Genomic DNA, 11,979 nt, shown 5'->3' with positions numbered 1-11,979 from the left:
CCTCAAGGGCAGACCAAACAGGGTGACTTGGGAAGCCAGGTCAGGAGAGAAGCAGGACAAGATTCAGTGTGTCTTATCCACCAGCAGAAAACTGGCCCCTCTCCCCAGCTGGCTCCATAGCTCAGACCCAGGCAAGGAGCAACAGTGGTCTGGGAGCCAGACCACCCCTAGAGGAGGAGGCTCCCAGGTCAGGCCCCACTCGGCAGAGACCAAGCAGATCAAGAGCTCTGCCCGGCAGAGAATTGCTGCTGGTCCCCACAGCCTGTCCGCTGCCAGCTCCCAGGGCAGCCTGGGTGGGGCCCAGGCCTTCCGTCTGCTGGGAGTTTTCTGACTGAGGCGGAAAGGTGGAGCCCTGGAATGTGCCGACCTCTGCCTCCCGCAAGGCTCAGGAGCCCATTCTTTCCAGCACCAAAGCTGTGAGGAAGTCAAGGGTGGGGGAGGCCCAGCGCTGGGGCGGGCCACACAGGAGCATCCACTTCCCTTAAGATGGCTCCCAGAAGGGCTTTGCCTCTCCCCAGAGCCTTCTTCATCCTCCCAAGCATCCTCTCCTGCTGGAAGAGGAAGGCCCCCAAGGCCAGGGTCAGCAGAAGCCTGCAGCGGGGGGTGGGGGTGGGGGTCCTGGCTGAGGCTCGCTGGGCAGACCGAGAACCTCTCTGGAAGCCCCTCGGTCCTGGAGGCCAGCGCGGTGGCACAGGAGCAGAGGGCACAGGAGCAGAGCGCACTTGGCCCGTGCTCGGCAGGAAGTGGCTGGAGGCTAGGAGGGGTGGGGGCTGCAAGGAGAGCTGCAGCGCGGGCCTGGCATAGGGAGGCCCTGACCTCCAAGGGAGCCGGCGCTCTGGCGCCATCCTTGCCCTCTTCAGACCTCAGTTGACCTTGTCTGTGAAACGGAACCCATGGCTGCTCTGCTGATGCCAAGGAGACGTTCGAGATTGCAGGAGGCTGTAAGGCAGTTTCTGAATGTGAGGTAAGACTCTTGCCAGTGTCCAGGCATCCTAGTGGAGAGATACCGAGGTGAGCCAGTGACAGCCCTCAATGTGAAGCAGAGAAGTTGCTAAGCTGGGGTTCTCTGCTGACTGAGGCCACAGGGGGACCCACAGAATGAGGAGTCAGGCAAGGTCTGAAGACCTCTGCATCCTTGATTTTGAAATACAGTGCCCTGGGGAAAATGGCAGTTTCCCCCCAGATAAACTGAGTTCTGAACTCCCTTCAGACCAAAACTTAGGCTTGCATTGGGGCTGGGGGGCATTAGCTGGAGTCCTCTGAGAATCTTCCACGGGAAGGGGAATGCACATGCATATTCTGGGAGCTCCTAGGCCAGGGGGCTTGTGGGAACCAGGATTGGGCTGGGAACTGAGAACGCAGCAGGAGGCCCTCCCAGGCAGCGCCCACAGCCTCTGCACTCTGTTTTGTGTCTGCTTCCCAGAAGCCTTCCCTGTGGTCAGCAAATTTTTGGGGGTGTGCATCATGCTTCATTCCTCTTAGAACCTACAGTGTCCCCCACCAATCAGGACCTCTGCAAGCCTCCAAGTCTGCAACAGAACGAACTCTTGGTAAACTCTCAAGCCTCCTCTGCCTTGGTCTCCGGCACCCAGCACAGTGCCGCACACAGCCGGTGCTCCATAAATGCCTGGCAGCTCTTTGTTCCCCAAATAAACCCTGCCCCAAAGTGAGTATGGGCTATTAGACATTTCCCAAACATTCCTTTGGTTTTCCAGCCTCCAGCCCCTCTGCAGGACAGTCTTCCCAGTCCCTCTTCACCAGCTGACATTTTGAGGGTCACTCCTAACCTTCTTTCCTGGGACACCTTCTCTGAGTGGCCTGACCTCAGCCTGGCATCATTCCAGTCAGAGACCTCCAAGGACATTCCCAGTCCCACAGGCAGCCTGACCCACACACCCAAATCCCCTCCTATTTCCCCAGCCCTTACCCTGTGTCTAGCACCAACTATAATGTCTGTTCAGGTGTACCGTAGTCAGCCATTTACAAAGATGTGTAGACACGCATATCTGCTCTCCTGGATATGCTCGGACGTGCACACACACACACTTGCTGTGTCAGAGAGCAGCAGGTTGAATTGGATGATAATGCCGCGAGGCTCAGGACAAGCCACCCCACTCCTGGGCAGGGGCCCTCATAAAAGTCTCCTCTCCGAGCGCCCGAGTCCCAGTCTGTGAAATGAGGAATTAGACTGCACTATCTCTTCAGTCTCTCAGCACCCAAATTCCGACACTTTGTAAGTGGTCAATCATTTCATGAGAACAAAATCTCCAAAGTGACCATAGCACAGAAGGAAAGAAAGGTGCCCTGTGAGCGGAGCCTCTGTACCCCTGCTTCCCTCAGAGAATTACCCCAGAAGCTGAGGACATGGCTCGTGGGAGCCGTTGGTGTCCTGATCAGGCTTCTCCATCTTTTGCTGTGTCTATTATCAGTCCCCACCGGTGTGATACATGCTGGCCTGGGGTCCGTGTCCCACCACATATGAGGCAGATTTCCCAGGAGTGAACCCTGCAACTGGCTCCCAATTTTGGAGGAGGGAGAATAAACTGATTGACTATTTTTTCTGGGACATTAAAGCCGGCTGTTGTTCTCACAGCCTGTGGGGCCCCCACTGCATCAGTCCCCTGGGGGCTGTTGCCCCCACCCTTGGGAGGTGGGAAAGACGCTGTCCTGACCTGTCATCCCACCACTGCCTGCTCAGCTCCGACTAGCAGCACTCCCACCAGGGTTCTCCATCTTGCACTTGCTCCTGGGAATTTCTGGAAGCACCAGGTGGTGCAAACAGATTTTTTTCATTATGATTATTCTGGGCTTAACCTCCTGGCCCTGCATCACCAAGATTATGGGGCTTTTTCTTACAACTGCAAGGGGTAGAGGCCTCAGCCCCTAAATCACTCTTAGTTTCCTTCTCTACAAATCTGGCTCTTCTCTTGAGAGATCCCCATTCCTCCACACACCCTCCCCGCCTCCTCCAGACTTTGCAGCCGCTGGGTCTCTGGGGCAGCAGATGGGTGCCCGAGACCCTGCCCTCCTGTGCAGCCTCTATTGTCATACAATCTTGGCCTCTCTATGGCAGCTTTCTAATGTGAGACTAGCACCTCTGCACCCGACTTCCAGAGGGCTTAAGGATCTGCCAACATTTGGTCTGAATGCTTTTAATATGAAGAATGTCCTATTCTTTAATACTGTAATAAAAACAACACACCCACACAAATGTATTACATACAAATTTTAGTTAAGTGAAAACTACCAACACATTAAGTTGGGCCACTGCAGTAACTGTTTTTTTGTGCACATTTCCATTTAGAACAAAACTTTCATTTAATTAAAGGTGGCCCTGGCAGTGTCCAGAGAGCTGATTAAAAAAGAAAAAAGCTTACCAATTGCATATACTTCCCCACATGGAATAGGGTTTTCTTGGTAGCACACAGTCAGAACAGACCACAGAGGCTCCCAGCTGGATTGAATTTGCCCCCCGGGGGACACCTGACAATACCTACAGACATTTTTGCTTTATGCTGCTGTGTCTTTCATCCGGTAGGTAGAGGCTAAGGATGCTGAGAAATGTCTTATAATGCACAAGATGGGCCCCCACAACATAGGATCTGGTCCCAAATGTTAGTAATGCTAAGGTTCAGAACTCCTGATATATGGGAAGGTTTTGGATGCCTAGGTTGGCAGAACTCTGATTTCTGTAACCCTAGGTAGCAAATCACTGTATTGACCAAAACTGCCTTATTGTTCTCACCAATTGGCTTAATAAATAAACACTATAAATGGGAAGGCATTAAACAAAGTAATACTTAATAAAACACTGTTCACATGGAGTTTCAGCTAAGATTCTTTTTTAAAAAATTTGTAGCTAAGAAAGCCTACGCCCAGCTGTCCTGCTTGCAGCGCCCTGTGGCGACAGCCTGATGCTCCGGCCCCGGTCCATTGCCCTCAGCTGTCCTCTCGGCTGCAGGAGAGGCACAGCCCACTGCCGGGGAGCCTTCTCAGTGTAAGGGGCAGGGGGCTTGTCATCCATGGACTGTGGGTTCCACAGAGCAGGGGTTTTGGTGTGCTTTGGGCCTGGCACAAAGTAGGTGCTCATTAAATATTCACTGAATGAAATTGAGACTTATTCCCAATGTCTTTGAGGGCCTGGACGTTCTCCCTGACCCCTTCAAGGGGCTGGGAAGTGGGTTGGGCTGCCCTGGGCACTGGTGCCCTGTCCTGATCTGCTGCTCTGGGCCCAGCTGGCCACGTCACCCCCAACAAGTCCCAAATGGCCGTTCACAGGAGATTGGTTCCTTTGGAGGAGGCTCTGGACATCACAGGCCCACCTTCCAAGTCCTCGGGTTGGGGACTGTCATCTGGACATTGCCCAGAGCAGCCTTGTCTTCCCTGAAGGTTCAGCCCAGCCTCCCATTCCCTCTCCAAGAGCCTCACTCAGGCAGGCTTTCGGCTGGTGCCCAAAGCCATTCATCCAAGGTTTCTAAAGCTATTTTCAAGATGCTGTCCTTTCCCAGGGGACAGGACAGGACCTGGGACCCTGGACCTTCTGGAGCCTCACCTGGGACACCCAGCTGCCAGGGCTGCCAGGCTGATGACGCAGCAGCTCCTCACTTTGACAGTCCAGGTCCATTGTGCATTTGAGCCTCACCAAGCACCTGGGCCATGCCGGGTCCTGCGCTCGGTCTGGGGACACGACAGCCAATGGCGCCCATAGTTCACCCGCATTTAAGGTCATGATTAACCATCGTAGGGAAGAGATTTTTAAGGTCTAAGCCCCCAGAGGCAGGTAGCTCAGCCCAGTAATGCTAGCATCCCAGCAGAAGTCACTTCTTTCCTCATGCCCCTGCAGGGAACACTACAGAACAATGACTGGGCCAGGGGCACTGGTGGCGGGGGGTGGGCTCAGCACATGGCCTTTGCTCTGCTAGGACACGAGTGCTCTGAGGCAGAGACTTCTTCCCATTCACTCTGAACTGCTAGGGCGAGTTTGTGTGTATTTTCAAGGCCCTTATGCCAAGAGCCGGGGTGGCCACCCACCTGTGGGGCACAGGACTGGCCCTGTCCTGGCCAAGGGCAACTGCCACCGTGAAGGCTCTCAGGCCGGGCCACACAGGCTCCCACCCGGGCCTCACCACTCCCAGACTGTGTGGCCACAGGCCCATTGCCTAGTCTCGCCAAGCCTGCCTCTCTTCAATTCTAAGATGGCAACAATAATATCCTCATTTGGCACCACCCAACCTCAGTTGGTGGTTGTGAGGATTGGATGGTATAATCCATGCCAAGTGCTTAGATCAGGCACACAGTAAGACCTTGAGAAATGTTAGCCACCACCATCACTATATCCCTTCAGAGCCCAGCAACCTGCAGACCAGAACTGCCCACAGGAGGACATCTGGTTGCCTCCTGGCTATTGGGTCCTTGTCTTCCTTCACAGGAGAGCCCTGATGTGGCTTCTTAAAGCAGGAGCATGAGGCGTCCCCACCATGCAGTGGACAGTCTCTTGGGAGGTACTGCTAAGTGGCCAAAGCAAAGCCTGAAGTAACAACTTCCAGAGATTCAGGTGAGGATCCACCCACTCCCCAAACTTACAGATGCAGAGACCCGCGAAGATCCTCCCTCCTCCTCATCAGAGGCAGGAACCCTGCCCAGAGAATGGCTGGCTCTGGGCTCAGCCCTGACCTGGACTTCAGGAAGAGCCCCCTGCAGAGGCCGTTCAACTTGCAGAGACCCCGGGGAGGCAGTGGGGCCGTCCCGGCTGGGCGCCCAAGGGGAAAGAGCCCTGTTCACATGTCAGCGGGCTCGATTGCTTCAGAAGACACCCCAGGGACATTTCCCACAACTATGGCAGGACGGGGTCAGAACGCCTCACACCTTGCAGTTGAGGCTGGCCTGGCTGGGCTGTGTGTTCATAACAATAAACAGCACCTACAAAGTAGCCATCTAGCAGAGTCTAAAAACTATCTCCTGGTATCAAATTTGAAAAATTTTGATCTAAATATGACACGTGAGCTTTCTCGCTGAGGATGGTCTCCCCGCAAATACTGGAGCAGGCTGCTGTGACGAGAAGGGCAGCCCCGTGGGCGCCCCTGCCCCTCCCCAGGAGGCCTTGCAGGGCAGCTGCACTGTGCAGGGGCCCCAGTAGGAATGAGCCTTCCAGTTTTCCTCAAGCCACTGTCTCTAATGACCACCAAGTCCCGGATGTTAAGAAGAAATTGAAGCCTGTCGTGGAACAGGCTTGTCAGGCTGAGTCAGGTTGAGAGGGCATCCTGGGGTCTGCCCTTGGCACACAGCGGCACCTGCCGCTCCCACAGCCTTCCCCACCTCCATCTCTCAGGTGCCCAAGACAAACCCTTGAGGTTCTATATGCCTCTCTCCATTTCAACGACTCCTGCTGGCTGTTCTTACAGTATCTGCCAGAATCAGACCACAGGCCACTGTGTCCTCAGCTGCTGCCCGGGCCTGAGCACTAACTTCTCCCACCTGATCATTGCTGTGGCCTCCTCACCAGCCTCCCTCTTCTGCCTTCACCCTTCGACCAGCTGCAGGATGATAATTTTAAAATGTAAGTCCAATGTTGTCACTCTTCTAGAATGTTTCAGGGTTGGACCCTTCCCAGCTCGCACAGAGTAAAATGCAAAGCCCTTTCTGTGGCCTGCGCAATCTGCTCCCACTCGTCCCCACTGCCAGCACCCTTACCTTGGACCTCATCTCTGACCTTGTCCCCTCACACTCCTCCCAGGCACCCCAGCCCTTGTTCTGCCTCGAGTGCCCCCAGCACATCACAGCTGCTTCTCTGTCCCCGGGGTTTGCTCCCACACAGCCTCAGCCTGCCCTGCCTCCTCCAGGTCCCTGCTCAGGTATCACCGCATCAGAGAGGCTTTCTGAGGCCAGCCTGACAAGTGGCCACCCAACCGCACACCCAGGCTCCTCTGCTGTTGGCTGTATGGCATTGCTGACACATCAGCTATAGGTTCCTGTTTGCTTGTAAGTTTATTGAAATTTGTTTATTGCTGGTCTCCCTCCCTAGATCATGAGCTCCTTACGCACTAGACCAGACCTGGCATTGTTCACAGCTCTAACCTCAGTGCCCTGCAGTCCACAGGAGAAGCGTAGTTAATGCTTGTTGAAGCGATGATGAAATAAGTGGACCCTGAGGCAGCTCCAGATACCGTGATTCCTCTACTCTGCCCACGGCTGACAGGGCCGGATGCTGCCAAGCCCCAGACAGGCCAGCACCCATGCGTAGAGGGAGGGGAAAACTCAGCCCAACACACCCTGGAGGTTGGTGGCCGGCCCTGTGTCTATCGTCAACTCCCTCTTCCTTAGGAGGTTCAGAGAGAGGATTAGCCAGGAGACAGCAAGAAAAAGAAATTACCTGCTGAAGTGTCACGAGCAGCAGACAGTGGCTCACCGTAGAAAGACCACAGATCTACGGATGAGGCCAGGGTCTGCCCCAGCGCCCTCTGGTTGCAGATGCCATTTGGAGCCATCAGGCCCTAGTGTGGCATTATTACACACACAATGTTGAGTCACTGGTGCCAATGGTAGATTGGGTTTAGGTAAGGAGAGGTTACTGTGTGTGTGTGTGTGTGTGTGTATGTATGTATGTGTGTGTGTGTGTGTGCACGCGCGTGCGTGTGTGTTAGGGCTCGGGGCAGCTTGTGTGAGATAGAGGGATGATTTTACTGGTCTTTGGCTGGATGGCTGGTCAGGGTATGCATCCCAGAAAAGGAAGGCCCAAAAGAGTGCTCACAGCTTCAACAGGAGATTATGATTTGGGAGGATATTTCAGGTAGAAGAAAAGAAATATAAGAAACAACACAATTGTTTCCTAAGCAAGGACTAGGAGCTGGAAAACAATCTCCTAGGTTGGCTAAAGCATAGGATTCAGGCTCAGGAACCAGGAAGAAATGAGCAGTTGTTTCTTGAGCACCTACTGTGTGCCAGCCTCTGCACTCAGTAAGGGAAGATGAATGGGCCTGATCTCCCCCCGCCAACAATCACCACCTGCACAGGCAGTGGGTGTGAGAAATACGCAGTTCCCATGTGTGCACATGCATGCACAGACACATAGGAATACATACTTGGATGAGATGGCTCAGTGGCCTTTGTCAAGTCTCTGAAACTTGTTTCTCCTGACAGAATATGGGCAGTAGTGCTAGCAGATCCACAGGGCACCTCGCAGGCTGTGTCCAGCTCCTGTCCCAGAGTTCCCTGGGGCCCAGCCTCCTACCTGGAAACAAATCCTTGGGTGGGTCCTGTTCCTTCCAACACAAGCACCCAACTACTTCCTCCCACCAGAAACAGGACTCTTGAGTGTGCTGTTAGTGGGACAAAGCAGGGTGCAGTATAGTGTGGAAGCAGGTGGACTGCATTTGTAATGTTGAAAGCCACCATGATAATGGATATAAGTTAGCTCTGGAAGGAAACGAAGATGCTGGCAGAATGGGGTGAGGGCAGCAATGGCAGAGAGACTTTGTTTTTACTGTGTTTTATTTCACATTTTGAATTTTGTATCAGGTTTATGCATGATTTAATTAAAATAAGGAATTAATCTAAAAAATTTTTTTTAAATTCCTAGGCTCTAAAGAGCCACACTGCTTTACAAGCAAGAGCCCAAGTATGGTGGCCTACAGGCCTTCCTCAGCCCAGGTGCCACCCAAGGGCTATGGCCCAGACACACTAAGGACTCCAGCCGACCTGTACACAGAGCACTGGTCTGGGAGGCACATGGAGCCCACGGAGGCTGGCAGCCTGGAGAGCCAGGCCATGTCAGCCTCTCCCCGAGCTGCAGCCTGAGTAGGCTCCAGTCCAGACATTGCTCAGCCCTCACATGACTCTGTTGGAGAATCAAGGCCCCAGGAGAGGAAGTCCCACGAACCGGTCCTTTTCTGGTGCCCACTCCCAGCCGCATCCGGGTGATGATGAGATGGGCCCCAGGCTTGGAGTGGTAACATCCCATGCTGTTGGGGGCCAGGCCATCACAACTGGCTGAACATCTCCTGCAGGGATTTTGGAACTTGGCATGCAAAGATGGCGTGGTGGACAGTGAGATCAAAGGAGGCATGGAGTGAGTAACCAGCCGCAGGAGACTACATGCATTTCCCATGGACGAGTGCCTTGTGAGAGAAAGGACTCCCGGCTCTTGAGGAAATGCTAAGCTATTCTGAATGTGAACTTACAATTTTAGAGGCAATTAACGGGATTTGGTTGCATGACTCATGTTATAAGCCCACTGGGGCTAAAACCTCAGAGCGCTTGGAGTGCCACACCCCAAGTCTGTTCTTGGCCCTGAAAGGAACAAGAGCTGATGGACAGGGCTGCTCCTGGGGAAGCTCAGCAGCCTGAGAATACTGGAGGTGGGTCAGAGGATCCAAGCACATTCCAGAACTTTCTGGCTGAGTGACCTACTTCTTGGCAATCTTGGAGCATCCTACAGTCTAGGGAAAGACATTTTTAATGAAAACGTTATGATAATTGGAGCTGAGTGACACTAATCTGGCATGAGAATTCCTGCCATGAGTCCTGAAGCTCCGGCTGCCAAATACCAGTGTTTTCATTTGCTTGGTCAATATTAAATGGTGACTTACTCCAGTCAATAAGGAAGATTAAATAATTTCATGGGATTGCTTTTTATGACGTTAAAATCCATATTTCGGAATGGCTAATAGGCTAACTATACGCCTCACTATTGTTATTCAATAAAATATTAACCTCAACTATTCTGGAACAAAGGAGTTTTCAGTTACAGTTGATCCTGGTAGGCCAAGGGACCTATGCAAAACTATTCCCAGCCACAGCCTTAGAGAAAGGAGTGCTTCAACCCTGATTTCCCCCGGCTTTTCAGCCTTTCAAGATGAGGGCCCTGTTTTAACTTTCAAACGTTTCTGGTCTCCTGGGTAAGAGCAGCTTATTTTGTTCTCCCATGTAACGTTTGAGAATGGTGAGGTGGAACTGTCTCCAGACTCTGGCAGAGGTCCCCCAAGGCCCTCAAGCCAGGCCTGCCTCCCCAAGAATGTGATCAACTGTCCCAGTTTGCTGGGGTCTGAGGGGTTTGCCAGGGCATGGGACTTTCAGAACTAAAACCAGAAAAGTCTGGGGCAAACTAGGACAAATCACTTAGCCTATCCCCTCGTCATGCAGTCCCTACCATAGCTGCCTCCTTCACTGAGGTCCACAAGGACCAGGAGGGGCAGGGTGGTCCCGCCAACAAGTCAGAGAATGATTTCTTCCACATGGTGGTCCACCTGCTCCAGACTCTGTGCCAAGGGCCTTTCATGCATTATCTCATCTCACACTTCCCACAGATGCTTTCCCCATAGTTCCACAGAGGTTAAGTGACTTGTCCAGGGTTACCCAAGGCAATAGATAGGGAGGCAGGAGCGGGGACACAGGTCTACCTAATGTTAAAAGCCCACGCTTCACCTGGGAACATGAATATAAACCAAACAATCATTCTATAGTCTCTTATATGACTTGTCTTTACAAATTTTGCATGAGAAACCCTAAAATGCTTAACACTTTGTACTCTCAAGATTTAGCTCTAAAAGGATTTTATTAGAAGTCTATATATATTTATTAGAAGTCCAAATATATATTTTCTGATATATAGTAAAGATTATATAAAACTGTCACATCCCTGTTTTAAAATGTATATAATAATGATACTGCAAAATAGCACAAACCCTGTGGAGGGGAATTTGGTAATATCTAGCAAAATTACCTAAGTGTTTACTCCTTTACTCAGCAGTGCCACTTCTAGGAATCTATCTCAAAGATATGCTAGCAAAAAAATACAAGTGACACATCAAAAGACTATTCCCTGAAACATGATTTATAATAGCAAAAGACTGGAAATCCACATTTCCAACAATCAGGGACTGGTTTGACAAACTACAATGTCAATACAATGGTGTTCTATGCAGCTCTAGAAAGGAAGAAGGATAATTTCTGCATATATTCTTGGTTGAATCTACAGGGCATATATTGTTATATGAAAAAGGCAAGGTTTAAAATCATGTGTATAGTATACTACCCTTATTATATAAAGACTGGGGAATAAAAATATCTGTATTTATATTTGCCTATAGTTCAAGACAAGGGCAACAACAATTGAAGAGGAAATGAAAATGGTTTCCTGTATACGGGGGAGTATGAAGGAATTAGGCAAAGAGAATGGAAACTAAACTTATCTGAATTTATCTTACTTAATAGCTTTGACTTTGGAATCATGTAATTGCTTTACAAAATAAAGAAAATTAAATTTAAAAATATGTGTAAAAATCAAACATAAAATAGAATAAATGAACCTAACTGCATATTAAGTTGTTGGCTTAACTGGACAGAAAATTATAAAAGTGACCTTGAAAGACAGTAATTCAGATGAATATTGCAAATAAAACATATGCTAAACAAATTGCAAAGAATACTTACATTGAGTTCATTAATCACATTGTGATAATAATATTAGTAATATTATTTTGAAATGATTATATACTAGGATAAAATAATTATGTTACTGTTAATAGGAATCAAAACTTTCAGCATAAAAGAGACACAAATACAAAATTTAAGAAGTCAAATTCTGTAAGCTCCAAGATCTGAAATTAAGATATGTAATCTTTGAATCTGAAATACTAATGTTGACTCATAATTTTTATATTTTAAAACAAATACCTATTCCTAGCTCTGTCTTGTGACAAGACTTAGAATCCATGACCCCCTCCAAGGAGCAATGAGTACCCCTAGATCCTAGATTATGGTCTCTAAATATCATCTCCCAGTAAAGGCCTTCTTGGAGAAATTTCTGGTGGCCTGAAGTGGGAAATGTGTAAGAGAGTCGGCAACATCTTGTTGAGCTAGAAAGCAAGGCTACCTGAGACTACTGGGGTCATGTCAAAAGATCACAGGAGTCAAGTCCCATTGGCCAGAAAAAGGACAATTTGAGCATCAAAAAGAATAATGACTGCAATGGAATGAAATAGG

General features: G+C 50.3%; 1 long non-coding RNA gene across 1 annotated transcript; it reads left to right on the top strand.

Annotated features, from left to right (window-relative positions):
• Positions 1 to 528: 528 nt before the first annotated feature.
• LOC108400751 (uncharacterized) lies at positions 529 to 11,331 on the top strand. Its single transcript, XR_001853991.3, has 5 exons — positions 529 to 964; positions 5,429 to 5,554; positions 6,402 to 6,556; positions 6,840 to 6,978; positions 8,576 to 11,331. It is a non-coding gene; the product is annotated as an uncharacterized lncRNA (long non-coding RNA).
• Positions 11,332 to 11,979: the final 648 nt, after the last annotated feature.

This window comes from Manis javanica, chromosome 3, assembly GCF_040802235.1.
Source record: "Manis javanica isolate MJ-LG chromosome 3, MJ_LKY, whole genome shotgun sequence".
In the NCBI taxonomy this organism is placed as follows: Eukaryota; Metazoa; Chordata; class Mammalia; order Pholidota; family Manidae; genus Manis; species Manis javanica.
This window is presented reverse-complemented; position numbering and strand designations above follow the sequence as displayed.